We start from the raw sequence: 17,803 nt of genomic DNA on the forward strand, positions 1-17,803 counted from the left end.
GAAACCGTTTGGTGACCTGGCGGGGTTCTAGACTCGGGCCTGGAACGCGGGGCGGGGCGTGCCAAGGCCTGACAGGGGTGGGGGAGGGAGAGCCGCAGCGCGGTGGTGTGGGGAGGGCTGGGGGGGAAGCTCCGGGACGGGAGCCGGGGACAGGGCCTGTGTGCGAGGGCCGCCAAGAGGGAGGCCGGGTCCCGGCTAGGGGCTAACCTGGGCCTGGCCGGGAAGGGAAGGCCTGCAGGAGGCCTGGAGGCCGAGTGACGAATCTCGGGGGGAAGGTGCCAGCCCCAGGCCGGGCCCCCAGGCTGGGGAGGGCAAGGTCTCTGGCGGGAGGAAAGGCCCGACCTAGGAAGGGCCCTGGGCAGGGCTGCCAGTGGGCAGCGGCCCCCGCTCGTCCGCTCGGACCCGGCTCTCCTCGCCTGCCCACGTGCCTGGCCCAAAGGACCTTTGAGCCAACGCGGGCGGGGGGAGCTGAGGCGGCCTGGCAGTGGCTCCTGGGAGGGCTGCAGCTGCTCCGTGCTGGGGAGGCCGAGGGGAGGCTCTGTGGCCTCTACGCTTGGGCCTCTGTTTTCCTGTCACAAAAATGGGATTCGGTTCCGTTCCGCAAAAGTGGGAGCCGCCCGGCCTCGAGATGCTGTTTGGGGATGGCCGGAGAGGGCAGGTGTGCGCCGAGCCTCTAAGGGAGGCCGAGGGCGGCAGAGACAGGGGCAGGCGGGGAGGTTCTGTGTCTGGGAGCCTTTGGGGGGCCGTGAGGGAAGGCTGGAGCCGGGAGGCCCCGGATTCACACCTGCTGTCAGATACTTGCTTGAACAAGGCCCTCGCCCCGCTTGCCTCAGTTTCCCTGTCTGCCAGATGAGCTGGCACACCTCCTCAGAGCCCCGCCCTTCCGCTGGGACACCCGGCCTCCTCCTCCTCCTCCCCAAAGTGAGGGCGGCTCGCTCGGCATGTACGCGGGAAGGCCGCTGCGGTCCCTGGCCCCGGCTGGGCGCTTTGGTCAGTGCGGCCGTGCGCTGTGGGGAGGCTGACCCCTGCCAGCATTGAAGGGGGGGCCCGGCACCCCCCAGGCTCCTGGGCCGCTGCCCACTGCCGGGGAGACGAGCCCTCCCCCACCCGCTGCAGAGTGAATGTCCAAAGCGTGCCGGTCAGTGACCTGGAGGAGGGGGCCGGACACCAGCCAGGCCACCTTTCCCATTCTGCGGAGGGATGCACGGAGGCCCAGGGAGGGCGCTTTGTCCAAAGTTGTTCGATAAGGGAGGGTCAGTGAGACTTGAACCCGGGTCTCCGGAGCAGTCCAAGAGCATCCCGGGGAGGGAACATGGAGCCGGAGGGCCGGGTTCCGGCCTCCCATCTGCCTGGCGGTCGCTGCCCGCCGGGGAACTTGTGTTTCTTGGGCTGAAGAAGGCAGAGGTTGGACTTAGGGGGTCCCGTGAAGTGACTCCCCCAGGGCTGTGCCTCGAGGCTCCCTGCCAGCCCTCCGGGCTTTCTTCCAGGCCCTGGAAAGGCCAGGCACAGAGGGAGCTTCCCGGCCTCGGGCTCGTCCTGCGCGGAAAGCTGACCCTCCGCCCATGCCTCGGCCCCGGGAGCCAGATGAGACCATCGGGGGCTGCCTTCCTCCGCGCGGCGGCTGCGGAGGTCAAGCGCGGTCGGGGCTGAGCCTGTGAGGGGACGAGGAAGGAGAGCGCCAGCGGCCTTCCCGTGACCCTTCGGGAGCCCCCGGGCCTGCCGGACGGGCTCCGGGCTGGGCCGCAGCGTGGGGGGCGCCCCGAGGAGTTCTCAGGGCCAGCCAGGAGCGGATGGACGGCTTCGGCCTTCCTCTGCTCTCGGCGTCCGGCCATCAGAGGCCCTGCTTGTGGCCGCAGCCTCGGAGCTGCCTCTGCAGACGGCCGGGGGGCCTTTCTCGGTCCAAGGCTCCGTCCTGGCCGCTCCCTCGCTGCCCCGCCGATGATGGAGGCCCTCGCAGAGGGAAGACGCCTTGGATTGGGCGGCCGGAGCCGGGGGCTCCCTCCTCTGCTCTCCCGGGCTGCCCCTTGGGTCCCCTCCAGCTGGTCTCCTCCTGTGGGGGGGGAGGAAGGGACCAGAGGGCGTGCCTGAGGCAGGGCTCGCCTCCACCCACGTGCCACCTGCAAGGCCAGCACAGCTGGAGGGCAGGAAGCGGCCCTCGTGCTCAGCAGATCGCCAGCGAAGAAGCAGGAGGCCCCAAAGCCAGCCTCGTCAGCCGCTAAGAACACAAAGGCGAGCCTCCGGCCCGGGACAGCTTCCGTACAGGCGCCAAGTGCCCTTGCTGCCCCAGAGCGCTCCGAGGCTGCCAACCCCAACAAGGATCAGCCGGACGCTGTCTAACCGAGGCCGCGGCATGGAGGCGGCGGATGAGAAACTTTTCCAGTGTGTGTTTTCTGTTCACTAGTTGTCTGGCTCTTTGGGACCCGGCGAGGAAGCGGAGACAAACAGGATTAAGTGACTTGTCCAAGGGCACCAGCTGCCAAGGCTCTGGGGCCAGATTTGAACTCTGACTCCGGGCCCAGCTGCCCCTCTTCTAGTATAAAGGGAGGCGTAGCAATGATTGCCCTCCTCGTCATCCTGCCCGCTCTCATGTGGCATACAGCAAGTTCTCATTTATGCAAACTCTCCTCATATGGATTTGAATGTACCTGATTGGCAGTCCAAAAATTTAAGTAAAAGCAGAAATTACATGAAATAAGCATTTTAATTGTGTGCTAAAACTACCCCATTTCTCAGAGCAGCCTGCCGAATCCTGCTCATTCTCCGTGGGAAGTATCGTGTGAGGTATGACGTCGCGCCCAACGTCCGCCCCAACATCAGTCTTTGTCCGAGTTCTTGCCTGTTGGGTCCACACCAGAGCAGTGCTTGGCTTTGTTTCATTAGCACTGTTTAGTGCCGCTGGTAGCTCTGAAACGCCCAAGAAAAACTGTAAGGCATAAGAAATACTTACTAAAGAGTAGGGGCCGGTTCCAACTTACACGTTGTGTCCTTACAGAAATGCGAGATGTAGCAATCGTGAAAGAACAAAGTTAAAGGTGAAAATATCAACATAAGGGACTCCAAATGATTCCTGTTTGCAGACGATCGTGTGTCGTACTTAGAAAACCCCAATGAATGAGTAGAGAAACAAATTTAGATAATCAATAGCTTCAGTACAATAGCTGGATAGAAAATAAACCCATAGGAGTTTTTAGTTTTGCTAGACAGGACTAGCAAAAACCAGAAAGAAATGATAAGATGTGAAATTCCATTTAAAAGAACTACAAAATGCATACCCTATATGGGAGCTAATTTACCAACAGACACACACACAAAATTTTGATAAACACCCCTATAAAACACTCTTTTTAGAGATGAAGGTTTAAGTGTAAAAACACTCATTATTTATGGTTGGGGAAAGGCATTACAATAAAAGATGTTAATACTACTCAAATTAATTAAAAGATTTAGTACAATACACATCAAAATACAAACAATACATACTTTATAGACCTAGACAAGACAATAACAGAGTTTATTTGGAGGAACAGAAGGTCTAGAATCTCAAATAAAATAATAAGGGAAAATTGGATAGGAAGGCACAAGCTATCAAACAACTTCTATTATTCACTCATTTTCAGTCATTTCCAACTCTTCATGACCCTATTTGGGATTTTCTTGACAAAGATACTGGAAATGCTTGCTAATTCCTTCTCTGGCTCATTTTACATATAAGGAAACCAAGGCAAATAAGATCAGATGGCTTTCCCAGGAAATTTACCAAGTAAGTGACAGAGATTGAATTTGAACTCAAATCTTCTGTCTCCTAGTCCAGCATTCCATCTACTATGCCACCCAGCTATCCTATCAAACAATGTCACGAAGCAATAGTTATCAAAACTATCTGATCTTGGTTAAAAACAGAAAAGCAAAATAGTAGACCAGAACAGATCAGCAAGGAACAAAGAATAATCAATTTTTTAAGGGAAAGACTCTCTGTTTTTACAAGAACCATCAGAATAACCAGAAATTATCTTGGCAGAAATTAGATTCAGACCAAGATGTTATACCATATACAACATTAAGATCAAAATGGATCTTTTTTTAATCAGACTTAATTGCATTTCTGTGGGAACTCCCAGCAAGAAAACCCCCTCCATCAATTCAAAAACTCTACAACTAAGTCTTCCAGAGTGTCTGGAAAAGTTAGGGGACTTTCTTGGGGTCCCCAGTTAGTATCTGTCTATAAACTACTTCTCACCCCATACCTAGTTCTCTAGCTAAAGTGGCATATGCAATATTCTCTGCACATAGCAGCTCATCTCCAACCTCTGCACCTTTGCCCAGGCCATTCTTTAGCTCAGAGTGCTCTCCCCCCTTGTCTTTCTCTCTTGGAACCCCGACCTCAGCCCTTCATGGAAGCTGCTTCCTTCAAAGGGCCATTCCTGGTTTCTCCATATGTTAGCACCACCTCCAAGTCACCGAACATATATTTTGCATCAATCCCCTGTACATTCCTCTGAACATGTTGTAATCCCTGGGTAGGATGTAAGCTCCTTGAGGACAGGGGTTGCCTCGCTCTTGTCTTTCTATCTCCTGCATATAGTGAGGGATTATTAAGGGAATGCTGATTGTTTGAATGATCCTTAAAGTTAGAAGCATCCAAGAGTGCATGGGCTGCCTTAGGAGGCAGTGGGTCGGGTTCCCCCTCCTATGACCACTTGTAGGGTGTTTTAGAAAAGGGATCCTTCCTCAGGGCTGTGTTGGACTGGAGGCCACTGAGTTCCTCCCGACTCCGATATTCTGAGACTCTACCATGAGTTGCTCTGATCCAGAGTCCTTTCTGCCTGGGCCATCTGGATGGAACTAGGACGTTTCTAGACTCCGAGGCCCCACCGCTTAGTCCTTCCCCCTGAACACTTTCCTGGAACATGACCCCAATTTCCTTCCCAATTCTTGCATCCTTGAATTGAACCAAGTTTGTGGCTATTCCTCTCCCTTTTAGAAGGACAATAATCCATAGGAAGGTGTTAGCACACCCTGGGGAGCCGGGGCGTGAGGACAAGCAGCTGGCAGAAGAATCCAAGTCAATGGTAATTTGGTTACTTTTTGCTATCTTTTTCATTTGGGTTTTATTTTCTGGAAATACTAGGTCAGGAGCAATGGCTGGTGGCTGAGTGGGGTCACTAACATGGGGGAAAAGGCTTCACTCTTAGAAATAGTGTTACATTTCCTATATTTTTTTATGGCCTTATAGAATAGCAGAGCCAGGAGGGGCCTTAGACACCAGAGATTTCACAGCTAGGCACATGCTGCCACGTAGCCATTGTTTCTTGTGGTTTTTTCAAAAGCCCTTTTATGCACCAAAATATTGATAGTATCATTTCTGGGTGGTAGTAAAGGACTGGAAACAAAGCAGATGCCCATCCGTTATGGGACATTCCTGTGCGGGAAGAAGACAGAGAATCCTGGGAAGGCTGGAGCCAGGGAAGACGTGCAGCGAGCAGAACCAGGAAAGCCGTCTGCACACTGCCTGCAACAATGTACGTGGAAGGAACGATCGCAAATGGATGTTGCAGAGTTACAAAGAACAGCCAAGAGGCAGGTGGGAAGAGCCGCCCATCCCGTTCCTTTGCAGAGATGGGATCCCACAAGTGTGGGACGCTGCCTCCGACATCAGTGTTTTAAATAGACCCATTCGTTTGGTGGAGCTTCTTTTCTCCCCGAACCCTGGCTCAGAGGACCATTTGTTCAGCACCTTCCTCCCGTGCCTGGGTGAGGGGCAGCTCAGAGCGGGACAAGGGAGAGCTCCTGGGCAGTGGCAGCCTTTCCTGGGGCACTGAAGGGAGGGAGCCGGTAGGAGAGCCGCTGGCGCCCCCCACTGGGGAGAGTCTTTAGGACGCCTTCCCGTTGGGTGACCCTGTGGGCTCCCCTAGGGCTCCTGGGGATGCTTTCTCTGAGGTCTATTTTTCTATCCACTTGGAGAAATGGATTTCTTTGCAGTTTGTCACGTGTGTTATTGTGGAATGGACATCTGGCTCTAACTCGCCTTGATAGTGATCCAGTCTGCCGTCGTTTCTCTTCTGAAAGTCTGTGGCTCAGAAGGGAGCGAGGCCGTCGGCCGGGCAGCCTTTGTGCTGGTGAGCCGGCTCACGTTAGCCTTCGTGTTGTCTCTGTCACGCTCTGGTCTCTTACGGAGCTCAGGACGCAGGTCGGGTGGTGGAAGGGACTTTAAAAATCACCCAAGCTTCTTTCCCTTTGACTCGCCTTCCCCTTGGAGGACGGCACTGTACTTCTTCTGTGCGCATTCCCAGGACTTTGCCCGGCACACAGTAGGTGCTTAAGGCAGTGAATTCAGCAGGAGCCTCCTTGTAAATACTGGTGGTGAAAAGAAAGGGCCTCGGCTGTGCCTTTAAAAGGCCTGGTTTCGAGTCTCAGCGTTGTCACTTTCCCCCGGACACAGAACGAGTGACCGTCACTTTGCGGCTGTCCCTTTCCTGCCCTGTGAAACAAGGGGCTCGGAGCGTGTCCTGAGGGCTCCCCCACTCCCCAGTGAGTCTGTGATCTTCTGCACCCAATGCTGCCTCTTCCAAGTGTCGGATTTATGGACTGGGGAGGGAATGGGGCATCGAGGTGGGGCCTAGAAGTACGAGAAAGAGGGAGATGCTGTTCTGTGGGTTTTATAGCTCCCAGATGCCTCCTCTCATTGTGCAGCTAACCCTGAGTTTATTAAGTTATTTTCCCGAGTCAGGCTCATTTGTATACATCTCAGGACGTTAGCAGAATGTAAAAAGTGGGGCCTCTGGATTAGAATTCCAGAATGATAAACAAATTCATTTAGAATGCTGCCTTCGCGTGCCATCACCGCCGCCCCTCTGCACACATGCCGCCTGTGGACTGGCCACGATCGAACAGTATGGAAGAAATTAACTGCCGGTGTTTTTATTGTTGAATATTTAAAGGGACGGGGGCGGGGGCAGGGGTCAAAGGATGGCAATGGCTTAGCCATGAGGGCATGGCCGAGCCCGGGAAAGTGTGGGGGACCCGTAAAGGAGAGCGCGGGCGAGCCGGGAATCCGGCCGTCTATCTCTGGGATCCTGGGGTACCCTCGGCTTCTGGAAGCTGCTCGGCCGGTCTCCTCCATCCGGCTTACCAGAGTGGGTTGGGACAAAACAGGTGTCTGACTCAAATGACTTGTAAAGTAAAGCTGGTCTTTTGTTTCTTCTGTTCCATGATGCCGTCCAGCTTAGTCCCAGGAGCATTTATTAAGTGTCTACTGTGTACAAGGCATAGTACTAGGTTCTGAGAGTGCCCCCATGTCAATCTCCTAGTTCACACGGCTGCACCACCCTCCTCTCAGGGAGAGGCAAAGGCAGGGCTCTCTGGGGTCTCGGGGTGGAAACAAGCTGCTCAACTTTTGGGGGTGACATGGGGACAGATCAAAGATGACATCCTGAAAGAGGTGTCTTTGAAGGACGGTCAGGAATTCAACAGAGAAGAGATGGGAAGGGGGACAGGCCTTTCTTAGTGAGAAAGCTGCAAGACTAGAGGAAGCAAACCAGAGCAGGCAGGCAGGGAGGGCCGAGGGGCCTGAGGGCACTGGCTGGAGGAATCGGGGGAAGGTCAGCTAGAGGAAGGGAGCCCTGAACAAGTGAAGGCTGGAAACAGCAGAGGGGACACAGACCACCCCAGGTCTGGGGAACTGAGCAGCGGTCCTGGGCTGAGGAGGTTGGATTGGAGAAGGGAGATCCCAGGGGCCAGGAGACCAATGAGGAGGCCATCACAATTGCCCAAATGATAAGCAATGTTGAGGGCTGAGTTCCTGCTGGTTGATGGAGTGGAGAGAAGGGGATGGATACAATAGATGTGTTGGGAAGAGAGGACTGGATTTGACCAGAAAAGAGATCCTTGGGTTGGGAACTCCTAGGCAAGATAGACTCATAGACTTCAATCTCTCTCTTCTCTCTATCTGTCTCTGTGTCTCTCTGTGCCTGTCTGTCTGTCTCTTTTTCTGTCCCCACTCATTCAACAGTTTGTCTCTGTCAGTGTCTGTCTCTGTCTCTGTGCATGTCTCTCTCTTTTTCTCACCATCAATCAGACAATCATTTGGTCAACAATTTCTGTTCCTCCCTCCCTCCTAACCTGGGTAAGTGATCGTGGGTTTTTAAAGATCATTATGATCACCTCATTTCACTACGCCTGATTTCTTTTGTAATCCTCTGCATTTGTGTGCATTTAAGAAGGTCTTTAGAAGAAGCTCCTTCCTCAGCTCTGGCCTTCAAGTCTTCCAAGGAACTCTGGAGATTTAGGGTTGAAAAAGACCAGTTAGCTCACAGAGCCCGGAACTCTGGAGATTTAGGGTTGAAAAAGACCAGTTAGCTCACAGAGCCCAATGCCCCCACCTCCAACATGCCTGCCATTTTACAGATGAGGAAATGGCCCATAGGGAGAGGGGACTTATCCAGTGTCACACAAGGAGGGACAGAGCCAGCATTTACCACCAGGCCCTCTGAGACAGGCACCAGAGCCCTTGCCAGGCTGCCTGTCTTAGATACCCACCAGGAACAGGAGGTCCTTTCCAGCAGGGAGCCACATTGACTCTAGAGACTTTGGAATGAATAGACCCATTTTGGAATCAAAAGACATAGGTTCAGATTCTGCCCTGGACACTATCAGGCTGACTCTGAGCCTACCTTTGAATTATAAAATGAAGAGATTGGACCCAACAAAATCTTGGGCCTGTCCATCTCTAAATGCTCTGTCCTGTGACCAAGGAGAGGCCTTCCAGAGCACTAGGAAGCCCCCACCTCTGGCCAGGGGACAGAGGTACCCCAAAGGGCGGCTGTGGGATGTTGTGCTGGCCTGGGAGACAGACGACTTGTGTGGGTGGGAGTCCCAGGTCTGACACCGCACTTGCTGTAGGGCTTGGAGTTAGAAGAGACCTTAGAGGTGATCTAGTGTAAAGCTCTCATTTTACAAGGGAAACTGAGGCCCAGAGATCTTTTTATGTGCCTTACGAAAGCCCAGATGACAAGAAACAGGCTCAGTTGTGACTGCAGATCATCCTAACTGCACATGCACTTCCTGGGCCCATCACGCCTCTCCTCAGGCCTGTGGTTTTCCCATTTCCCAAACAGCTATTACCACGACACACTTGCCGGCCGGCTGTGACAGATCCAGGTGCAGCGCAGGCACGTTACATATAGGCCCACTGAGGCCTCATTTGGGAAATCCTAACTTGTTCTGAGAGCACAGAAGAACGGCCGGGGCCAGAGGCCGGCCTGGGTGGGTCTGACGCAGGTTCAAGCTTCGTCCGGTCCAGCCTCCCAGCATCAGCCCACAGCTGGCCACACTTCGGGGGACCCCCATGTCCCAGTGACTCCACATAACTGTGAACAGGGAAGAGCTATTAGACTCATTGTGACGAGGGCTCATTCATCTCACGTCCTCCATCTCTGCCAGGACTGGCAGGACGTGGCACGTTCTCTCTAAAGGTTCGATGAAACCCAGGCTAGGGGTCTGGACAAGAGCCCGAGTGGTTGTGGGAGGCACAGAGCGATAGAGCCTGGCATCGCCTCATGGGGTGAATGCCAGGGCTCAGGCAGCTGAGCCAAGACAGGGCCCTTTGGAAGGGGCAATTTGTGCTCAGGGAGGAGCCGGCCTGAAGGGGGCGCCAATGGCCAAAGTGTCGCCAGGCTTCCAAGGGGCTCCAAGTGCTTCTCCTCCATCTCCTTTAACCTGGGCCTGCTGGCTGCAGTGTCTGGAGTCTGTGCCTCCAGGCCATCCTGTGCATGGCTGCCACTCCCCTCCTACTCCTTCATCCAACTCTGTGGCTCCCTGCAGCCTCCAAGAGTGTGTGTTAAGCCCTCTGAGGGGCATCTAGCCTGTCCAACCCCCCTAGCAGCCTCCCTCTGTTTTGAGGCCCTCCCCTTCCATCTCAGAATCTTGTGTTTCACTTCTAAGGTGGAAGAGTTTAGCCTTCTGCTAGGGTCACCCAGCTAGGAAGTGGCTGAGGCCAGATTTGAACCCAAGACCTCCCATGTCTAGGCCTGACTCTTGATCCTCTGAGCCCCGCAGCTATCCCCTTGGCAGCCTTCTCACACTTGACACTTCCAGCCCTGGGCCTGCCCCCTGTTCTCTGCCCTACAGGTGCCACTGGCCTCCTTGCTGGACCTCCCATGGGCCTCTGGTCTCCTCGGTCTCCTCAGGGCTGGGCATGTAGTAAGGGTTCCGTCCGGGATCATTAACCAACCAGCTTTTCTCCTCCACTATCATCTCTGAGGCTCGGCTCAGATCTGGAATGTATGTGAAGGCAACCTCGAACTTGGGGTCCGCTCGTTTCCTTAGAGGCCAGAGAAGAAAGGGAAGAGACTGTGGGGAAATGAGCTCCCCCCCCCCAGAGAGAGTCCAGGGAAGAGAACCACACAGCTGGGCTAGTGGGTGGGAGCTGTTGAGAGGCAGATTTAAACTCCATGATGGGGGAACCTTCCTTAACAATTATAAAGTAGCCTGCTCTGGTGAGTAGTGAGCTCCCCATCACTATGGGTATCCAAGCAGTAGAGAGACAAGTGCTTGTCAGGGTGTTGTGAGCAAATGAGATCTGGGTCCTGCTCCTGACTTTGCATAAATGGCCTGGAAAGTCACTACCTTCTGCCTTTCTGAGCCTCAATCCTCTTATTTCTGTAGCATTGGCCTGATCCTATGTGCCTGAGGGCCTGACATATGTCACAGGTCTCTTCGGAGGAGAGTGTTCCGTGAGCCTCAGGGAGTCACAGAGTTGAAAGTTCAGGATGACTAGAAAGCCGAAAGGGATTCTGGTCCAGCGAGGCCCTAACACCGGCTGCGGGTGACTCGGAAGCCCTCCGGGCCTCCCTGTGTGCCCCAAGGCTGGAGAGGGGTCCTGGGGGCACCCAGAGCCCGGTAAGGTCTGCCGATTCCCCCTTGGCGGCACTGGCTCCCCATAGGTCCCGAAGGGCTTCCGCAGTCCCCTGTCATTAACAGGATGGCCTTGTCTCCCAAAGGCAGGCCCTGCGGCCCGGGCAGCCTGCGGGGCCAAGCCGAGCCTTAGAGCAGCGGCAGAAGAGTGGCCGCCCTGGCAGACCAGAACTAGTGTGCCTCCGCCTATGCAGGCGTGAATGAGGCTGATGGGCCTCCCGAGGGAGCCACAGCAAGGTTTAAAGCGAGACCCAGCAGGGCTTCCTTAAAGCTTGGCGCCGGCTAGCCTCGGGCCACTATTCTCGAAGGCCGGCAGCATGGCCTGGAGCGTCTCTGCAGCAGCGCAGGGGCAGAAGCAGCACTTCCTCTCCTGGCTGGCACTTCCTGCCCAGAGGAACGTCGGCATCTGCTCACCGGACTGACTTCCAGCCTTCCATCCGGTGAGGTTCCTGTTTCCTTCCCTGCATCCCAGGCACTGGCGAGACAGCGTGGCGCTTGGCCCCTCCTGGGGCTTCGTGGATGCTCCTTTCCTTCCTCCGTGAGAGTAGGAGACGGCGGAGGTCGGGACCAGGTGGATCCTCCAGGGAGCCTTCCTGGAAGAGGCACCCAGATCAGAGAAACCTGAGGACCGCCCTGGGCCCCATTTTACCGATCACAAGGGCTCTGTCTCCCCGCTTGTGAGGATTAATAATAACTAGTTCCTTAACTAAGTGCAGTTAACTCTGCTAGCGAACTCGGTGTAGTTCATTAAAGGTAACTATTAGTTAGTTCACGATGAACTAAATAATAAAATATGTATAATATGCCTAACAAACCTAGAAAGCCTTGCTGTAGTGCCTCGGGGCAGTGGGACAGACAGACAGACAGAGCCAGCCGGAGAGCCTGAGCCTTGGGAAGGGACTTGGAGGGCCTCGGGCCAGGCTCAGCCCTTCCCAGGCCTCCCCCAGCCCTCCGTGATTCTTGAAGGCCCAATTTCTAAAAAATGTTGTTTTTTATCATGAAGCTGGTGGAATGTGGAAATCAACCATCGCACACATTTTCCCAGCAGAGTGAGGAATTAATTAGGAGCAATTTGCTGTCAGAAACAATTTCCGTAATTTTCCATTTTAAAAAGCTGAAAAGCGCTGAGTTGATTTTATTTTTCCATCCTAAAGTGATTTAACTCCTGGGAAGACAAATTGCCCCGAAGCCCCGGGGCTTCCACCCCCTCGAGAGGATGTTTGGGGCTCTTTCCGGGCCAAGCTTTCTGCTGGGGAGCTCAAAGGAGCTGACCTGGGCCGGAGGGCTGGAGAGGCCCAGGCGGGCCCAGCTGAAGGACCTTCACTCTGATGACACCTGGTGGCTGGCAGGGAATGCTTGGAGCTCAGTTCCTCATCTGTAAACAGAGGGGGCAGACTCGATGGCCTCCAGGCTAGGCTTCTCTTCCTCCCCCTCCTCTTCTCCAAACTCTGGATGGTCCTCCTGCCCTTCTCTGATGGCCTCGCTTCTGCCGACTGGAAGAACAAGAACGCATGGGAGAGCTAAGGCTTGCCTGGGTCCTCTGGGGACACAGTCTTATCCTCCACTGCCCTCGGGCCTCTCTTCCCTTCCTCCACAAAGAATCAATGGACAGACCTCTATCCTTGGTACTAACAATACCAGCTGATGTGTTAGAACTCTTTAAGAGAGCGACTCCTGGGGCCATTATTATCCCCATTTCCAGAGCCCTCCCCAAAGATCTGATCTGGGGAGCCCGGCCCTTGCCTGCCCCCCGCCACAGATCCGCCCTGCTCTAAAGGCCAGCGCACGGTCAGTGGTCCTGAGAAGCCCTCTGGCCCGCGGCCGGCCTCCAGGACGAGCCTCGCTCCTGTAGCGGGCCCTCAACGTCTGGGTAAGGCATTGGGGGGGACACAATGGGTGTGTCACCCACCCAGCACCAGGGAGCTCTGCTGTCCCTGTGAGAGAGGGGGTGCCCCCCCGCCACCTTGGGATTTGGGGTCGCCTCCAGGGGGGCATTTCCAGAAGGCCGTCGACAAGCCAGAGACTGTCCAAGGGGAACAACCAGGGCGGCGAGTTCCCTGGAAAGCATGTTCTATGGAGGCTGGTTTACTAAGGGAACTGGGGGTGTCTGGAGAACAGGCCTGGGGGGGTGCAGGGGACCAGGAAGCCGAGAAGGGTCGGCGTGTGGAAGAGCCTGAACTGTTTGGCCTCCAAGGGCAGAAGCAGGCGGGATGGGTGGGTGTCTGACTCTGTGCCCTGACCAGGTCCTGGAGGGGCTCGCGCTCCATTGTACAGAGGAGGAAACCGAGGCAGATCGCCGTGAAGTGGTTTGCGCAGGGTCACCCAGCGAGGGAGTGTCTGTCGCATAAGTGAGAATCAGAGCGGTCAGCACTATGAATGTGTGGCCTCTGGGGCAGTGAGCGGCCCTCAGGGCAGTGGCGTGGTTTGGACCAAGGGACCAATGGAGCCTGGAGGCCCTGTGACCGGCCTTCTGGCCCTGAGACTTGTGAGCAGGGGGGGCTCCAGGCTGCAGCCCCCGCCCTGCACATCCTGCCCATCGGGGCCACGTAGGGCCCCCCGAGAAAGGAGGCCCGGCAGGCCCAGAGCTAAGCACGGGGCTTGCCTTTGAAGCTACTGGTGGGGGCTTGGCTGAGCCCCGCTCTGGAAGGAGCTGGAGGAAAGAGCCGATGGGCACGTGCTGTTTATCTCCAGGGGTTTTTAGGGCATGGGATCTTTGGGGAGGTCCGAGCGACGGGGAGCTCATTATCTTCCAAAGAAGCCCCTCCTTACAGCGAGTTCCCAGGCCGCCCCCACCTCCCAACCACTGCTTGGCCCCTCGTTCTGCTCTTGAATCCCAGCAGAGGCCGGGCGGCCCCTCCATCCACTCCTCTTGTTCCTGCATCCAGTCGAATGGGGCGTGTAGCAGCAGGGACAGCTTGTCCACCCCCGTTACTTAGCCCTTATCTTGATCAAAGTGGGGGGGCCGAGAGGAAAAAGCACTCGAGCCTGGCCCCACCCCAGGGTTCCGCCTGAGTCACTTTTCAATTAGAGTCATCGGCGCAGAACCAAGAGGGTTTGAGCCGCTTATCGATCACGCTCCCATCCATTACAGGGCGGCCGACCAGGCCGCCATGAAGGATAACACCTTCCCTGGCGAGAATCACAAAGCCTGCCTCCGCAGCCCCCAGCCCAGCCCCTCTGCTCCCTCCACCCTGGAAGGGCCATGATTAACTCTGAGGCCTGGGACTAGAGTCATCCATCAAGATGGAAGCCATGTCTGGTGAAAGAAGATGGCAGATCAAAGGAAAAGAGCCCACAGACCCAGGATCCCTTGTTTTTATTTTTAACTCTTACCTCTTGTCTAAGAATCAGCCCTAAGTATGGGTTCCAAGGCAGAAAAGTGGTAAAGGCAAGGAAGTTGGGGTTAAGTGACTTGCCCAGGGTCACCCAGCTAGGAAGTGTCTCAGGCCAGATTTGAACTCAGGACCTCTGGTCTCCAGGCCTGGCTCGCAATTCACTGCTGGGATCTCTTCCAGATTGCAGCTTTTTTTTTTTTGGCCTGTGTGACTTGGGAAAAGTCTCTTCCCTCTCCCCAGGTCTCAGTTTCCTCTTTTGTAAAATGAAGGGGTCCCAGCTCTAAAGGGTCCAAGTCTCCACCTCCCTCAGACAACCCCGGTATTGTCCCCTTTGTCAGGAGTCAAGCTCGGTTCTCTGGTTGCACGGCGGCACCGTTCTCCATGAGCACATGGGATGCCAGGAGGCCTCTGAAAATAGCACCCAGCGCCTCGCACCCGGATTTCTCGAGGGTGGGGACGGAGTAGGTTCGGCAAAGGGAAAAAGAACTCAGCGTGTCTAGGCTTGTCAGGCCGGTGCTGGGCCCGACACAGGCAGAGCTGTCCTGGGAGGAGAGCACCGAGTCCAGGGCTCTGGCCCTTACTTGTTAGCTGTGTGACCCTGGCCAGACCCCTTCCCTCCGCTGGTCCTCAGCGTCAGGAACATGAAGGAGCCGGATGAGAGGATGGTGGAGTCCCCTTTTCTGCCAGCCCCCCAAACCCTTCTTCTCCTGCCTTCAGTTTGGGCTGCTGAGATGAAACCAACGTAATGAAATGCATTAATGACATGAATTAAGCTTTGGTGGAATGGCTTTGCTCCTGAGGAGGGGGCGGGCCAGCCGCAGGAAGCGATGCTCTCTAGGTGGCGAGGAGCCGGCTTGCTCGACCCGTAATTAGGACTGGCTGGAGCTACCCGCCCCTCTGGCTCTCGGGCGGCTCCCCTCTATCCACCTATCAACCAAGTGGTGCGAGAGGCTGCTTGGAACGGGGAGGTCCCCCGCCCCCGCCAGGAGGCAGAGGAGTGTGGCCTCGGCAGATAGTCTCTTCTGCCTGTTCTTTTTCTCCCTCAGCCCTCATGGGGGTCTGTGAAACTGCCGACTCCCTCTTGGCCAGCCCCTCAAGCCCTGGGGCCCCGTCCACGCACCACCTCCACCGTCCTCTTCAGCTGTCCAAAATGTCTAGCCTCTGATTCATGGCTTTCAGGGACAGGGAACTCACGGCCTCCCAAGGTACCCCTTTCATCTTTGGCAGCTCAGATTTGGGGGACGTTTTCCTTTCTATTGAGCCAAAGCTGATTTCTATGGAATGTTTTCTCCATCCCGCCCCCTCCTTCCCCCTGTCCCAGGCCTGCCCTCAGGGTTGATCCCATTTCCCCATGAGAGTCCCCCAGGGCTGCGGTGGGGTCAGGGTGAAGCGGCCCCCGAGTTCACCCCTGGGGAGACCTTCTGACTCCAGGTCTGGACGCAGCCCCACTGGGGAGGGGGGTGCTTCGTCACTCTGTGTGGCTGCCAGGGCTCGCTGACAGTTCAGTGTTCTGGTGAAACACCTAGTGTGTCCCATCTGTTGGCACGGAAGCCCAGGGACAGGAATCCTTCTGGCCCATATGGTATTGTTTATCAGATGTGAAAAGCTTTCCAGCAGAGCTGCCGAAGTGGAAAATCCCGGGGTATCAGTTCCATCGATTGTCATCACACTCAGGACGGGGGGCCAGGCCCAGGGGTGCAGGAATCTGCCAACTGGCGGTCCGTGGGGTCCTCCAAGCCCCCTGGAGGCTTGGGTGGAAGAAGAGCCTCCTTGCAGGGAGGGAGATTCCCAGCATCCCTTGGAAAGGTCTGGTGCCAAGTCCATGGAGATGATCTCCTCCAACCCCTTCTGCTCCAGATAATGGGCCTGAAGTTCTGGAACGCAAGGGGCCAGCCCAGCTCAAGGATGGGGTTTGTAATGGAAGGAATCCTGGGTTTGGAGTCAGAACAATGAGGTTGGAGGCTTTGCTCCACTTGGCTCCAAAACCAGGAGCCATGGAAAGGGAAGAGAGGCCCTCTTAGCCTGACTGATGTCAGGAAAAATGTCCCTGGAGGACAGCCTCCAGGCGGACGAGCTGTCCAGGTGGGGGGTGCTGGAGGCCTTCAGGAGACTGCGGATGAGCTGATCTTAGTGGCGGTCCTTGGTGGGTAGGGAATGCGATCAATCAAGGCTGAATTCACTCTCAAACCTGAAATGCCTTATCCCAGCTCTGCCACTCACTGGCTGTGTGACTTTGAGCAAGTCCTTTCCCCCTGGACCTCCGTTCCCTCCTCTGTAAATAGGGGCCTGATCTAGCACCATGAACCCCTTGGGCAATCCAGTGAAGTGATGCACCCTTCTCTGATTAATCTTAAAAAATACTTGTAAATGCACAGGATTATTCGTGAATCTAATGATTGGTGAAAATAATGATGTCTTTTTTCTCATTCGAACTCATGGGCCCCTTGACATCTGTTCACAGAACCTTTGGAAGGGTCTGCGCACCCCAGGTTAGGAACCCCCAAGCTAGACAATCTAAGGCAGCTCCGTGATCTGTGGTTCTCTGTTTAGATCCCCCAAAATAAAGATGGGAAAAAGGAGCTGAGACTCATTTGAAAGAACTGGGAATATTTACCGTGGAGAAGGGAATAAGGCAGGCTGTTGTCCGGTCACGGCCCACTCTGGGACCCCACGAATCACCGCGGCACATCGGGCCCTTCCAGCCTGTCCAAGCACACGCTCTTCGTTTCTGTGACGCGTCTGTCCACCTCAGCCTTTGGCCCTCAGCCCGTCCCAACCTCGGCCTCTCTCCAGGGAGTCTGTTTAAGTTTCGGCTCCAGCGTTTGGCCTTCCAGTGAACGGTCTGAGTTGATCTCTTTGCTGGCCGAGGGGCTCTCGAAAGTCTCTCCAGCACCAATTGGGAAGCGGCGATTCTGCGGCCCTCGGCTTTCCTTCGACTACAACTCTCGTCGCCATATATTGCCCCTGGAAAGCCAGCTTTGGCTGTCGGACTTGTGTCAAGGAGGGAAGGGAGGCGCGTCTCCCCCAGCGTCTAGGAAGAGGCAAACAACAGCCATCCCTGACCCAGGAGAGAATCAGTTGTTAAAAGTCTTCTGTCTGAGGATCTATACCAAGTATTGGTTCCCTAAGGGCTGCGAAACGGAGGTTAAGGGACTTGCCCAGGGTCACCCAGCGAGGCAGTATCTGAGGCTAGATCTGACCTGGGACCTTCCATCTCCAGGCCTGACTTTCTGTCTCCTGAGGCACCCAGCTGCCCTGAGAGGGTCCGTATTAGTCAGGGAAATAAGGGCCATCTGTACCTCTAGCTGCCTTCTGGGCCTCTCAAGCTGGACGGTCTGTGAGCACCTTAAGTTCAGCATGTTCAAAACTGAATTCGTTACCTTTCCCTGAACCCACCCCTCTTCCTTGTTTGTTCAGTCGTGTCCAACTCTTCATGATCTCCTTTGGGGTTTTCTTGGCAGAAATGCTCAAGTGATTTGCTATTTCCTTAGAAACCGAGATAGAGAGCATCACGTGCCCCGCTAGGAAAGACATGTCTGAGGCCGGATTTGAACTCG

General features: G+C 55.3%; 1 protein-coding gene across 1 annotated transcript in view; it reads left to right on the plus strand.

Moving 5' to 3' along the window:
• The window catches only part of AGBL4 (AGBL carboxypeptidase 4), an 867,059-nt gene that overhangs the window by 680,095 nt on the left and 169,161 nt on the right, over nucleotides 1–17,803 (plus strand).

Source organism: Monodelphis domestica, chromosome 2, assembly GCF_027887165.1.
Source record: "Monodelphis domestica isolate mMonDom1 chromosome 2, mMonDom1.pri, whole genome shotgun sequence".
In the NCBI taxonomy this organism is placed as follows: domain Eukaryota; kingdom Metazoa; phylum Chordata; class Mammalia; order Didelphimorphia; family Didelphidae; genus Monodelphis; species Monodelphis domestica.